We start from the raw sequence: 3,445 nt of genomic DNA, 5'->3' as shown, positions 1-3,445 counted from the left end.
TATATATATATATATATATATTCGTGTTCATATGTATGACAACTAGCCTATACATATATGAGCATATATATATATATGTGTAGAAAGTCAACATAAACTTATACATTCATACATACGCAGTAAAAATTTTCCGCCTACATTCTTAATATTCCTCTTGCATGCATATCAACCTCTACTTTAGGTAATCAATTTTACCGTTCATTATCTCTTCATATATATTCCTAAAGTTATTTTTAATGATTTCATATTAAAGTTTTTTTTATTTGTCTCTGATTTTTTTTGTAAATTTTTATTGTATTTTATGGTTACTGGAATTTTCCTGAAGCCCCGTCTGACCTTATTATAATGTTACATTATTTCTCTAGTAAAACGATTTGCAATATTATTCCATGCCACTTCTATTGCTTTTACGTCTGATTGTGATATTTTGTAATCATTAAAAATATGAATTAACCATTTATGGTGAAATAAAGTGATTTATAAACGTATAGAATTACTCTAAATATAGATATTTCACGCTATATTTTAGGTCTCAATATATTTTAATAGTATTTGTGTCCCTTGTGATATTATCACACATTAATATATATGCACACACACACACACACACACACACACACATATACATATACATACATAAACATATGTGTGTGTATATGTATATATGTGCATATGTGTGTGTGGTGTGTATGTGTGGGCATGTGCGTGTGTGCGTGTATATGTATACACACACTTATGTGTAATCCTTTTTACTATGGGCACAAGGCCACAATTTTTTTTTAATGGAGATGACTAGTCAATTACAACGTCCTTAATGTTCAACTGGTATTTTCATCGACTCTGTAAGGACGAAAAGTAAAGTGAACCTCGGTCAAATTTGAACTCAAAACGCAAAATAACGAAGTGACCTACTACTTTCATCCAACAGTTTCGTAAAAGATTTAACAGAAATTGAAGAAGACAACTTAACAGTATCGAAGCTCTGATGGAATAGAGTGAAAAACAGACACCCTTTTTGCACACCCAAATGAGACAGTAACATAGAAACCGACATCTACGTAACCAACAGATTCACAACAATATCTACTCTTCTCTGCCTACCATCCAAAACGCACTAAAATCAATATACTGCTTAACTTTGGAAGAAGAATTCGCACAAGTCTGCCCAATCTCGACATCCGGGAAAAAAGACTCGAAGAACTTAAAAATACGTTACTCGAAAGAAAAAATTCGGTCAGTTTAATCAATAATGGAGCAGGATGTGCAAAAACGATAGAGATCCAAGAATTACGAAAAACAAGACCCCAACCCCGTTAAACTAAACATTTTACCTTATGTGTCCAAGAAACAGGGAGGTATACAACATCATCCATCAGAATATACAACTTTTGATGAACGACTAGCAACTGAAAAAGACACTCGAAACACATAGAATTATTAAAGTAAAAGACAACCTAAATTCCTACAAAGGCGACGTACTAGCGCCAAATTACCCAGTAAAAGTACAACTCTAATATTAAAAAAATGTAGTCGCCATAATTGTAGAACCTGCATCAAAACTATGGAAGGTTCAACAAAGGAATTCAAGTTAGGGTAACATACACCATAAAAAATAATTTCATCTGTGTATCAAGGAATTTATGTTCTCAAATGTGGTGGATGTGGTGGGGATTACATCGGTCAAACGAGTTTGGCTTTGAGGGACAGAATGACAGTACACAGGCAACAGATTTCGGACCCCCATAACCAAGGAAATGCCTATAAATTAACACCTGGATCTGTACTCACGAACAAGCATCCAAAATATCTGATTTTCTGTCTCTGTCAACTCACCGGAAACACTTCAGCCCATTTCCGATTGAATAAGGTAAACACCTTTATCAATAAATGTAAACCATAACTAAATACTTTATAACAAAACACCCGAATGAGTAAACTCGGTTTATTCAGGTAAAACGTCAAGAAACACCAGACATAAGTCAAAAGTTAAAGTAACAGGCTGTCTCTGGGAGTCGAAACACTAACTTAAAACTACTCAAACCTTGCACCTTCTCAAACACAAATTACTAACGTCACTCTAAACCTAACCAATGACACTTTCCTGGTCAAAGTCGGACCTCCAAGAGAAAAAATAAACATTCAGCTGACCGAAACCAGTGGCTTCTTTGGGAATCAGTCGACCGTCAAACACAAACAAGTTACCAAGACCTTTGATAAAAATGACGTATGGAGAAAATCAACCAACCAGAGCAGTGAAATCTCCATCAACCAAAAAACTAGTGATCAAAACAGTCGATAAACAAATGACATGGCCAAGAAGTCAACAAACTCTGACTTCTGCCATACCGAAATGTGTGACCAAAACATCCGGAAAACAAGTAACATTCTCATACAGTCAGATAGCCAAAATACTAGACCACAGGCGGGCAAACACAAGTGACGTCAGTAAATTTACGACCAATCAGAACTCGAACCTCTATCTTAAAAGCCTATATAAATAAATCAATTACAGCTTAAAACAGCTCAAGCTCACGCCAAAAGTCTTGCGACGAAAAATCCTTCCTTATGCATTACGAGAGATATTGTACAAAAAATCTTTTTACTTTCGTTTTTTCTGACTCTTTTAAAGTTTCATTGTATCTAATTGTTAATACAATTCAATTATATTGGACTTGCAGCTATGTACGACTGCTACGAAATTCATTGAGCATTTGTATTTGGGTGATAGTCAATCTCTGTGAAACATAAAATATTGGAACCTGTTGGATCATTTGACTTTTTAAGTATGCTTTTCCGAATTTACCCTCGGATCTTTAATCTCACCTAAACTTTTTTATCTTTACAGTTGAAAAGCAAAGACATTTTTTACAAAACATTGTTACTAAATTTAAAACCATGTATTATCAACCACCCAAACACACACACACACACACACACACACACACACACACACACGCACACACACACACACACACATATATATATGTATTTGCTATTATTATTATTAATATTATTATTATTATTATTATTATTATTATTATTATTATTATTATTATTATTATTTAAAACGATTTGATACGGCTCTATGCTACTAAAAGTTTCACGGGCATTTAACGAAAACCTGTCTCGTTAAGGCTTAGATTACCGAATGATGAAACACAAGAATTCCAAGAATGCTACTGGAAAATGGGCTACAATTTTCCAGTAGCCATCTTGGACTTTCTGTGCTTCTTCATTTGATAACCAAAATCTGAACGGGAGAGGTTTCTGTTAGATGTTCGCAAAACTTTACGTCGCATGGATCCGAATCAAACTGTATTAAATATTAATACATGGAAGCGTGTTAAGTGCCTCTCCATTTCGTTTCTCAAGAATGCATACATATACACATGCATACATGCATACATATCAATATAATATATATATATATATATATATATATATA

This window comes from Octopus bimaculoides, chromosome 22 (assembly GCF_001194135.2).
Source record: "Octopus bimaculoides isolate UCB-OBI-ISO-001 chromosome 22, ASM119413v2, whole genome shotgun sequence".
Taxonomy (NCBI): domain Eukaryota; kingdom Metazoa; phylum Mollusca; class Cephalopoda; order Octopoda; family Octopodidae; genus Octopus; species Octopus bimaculoides.
This window is presented reverse-complemented; position numbering follows the sequence as displayed.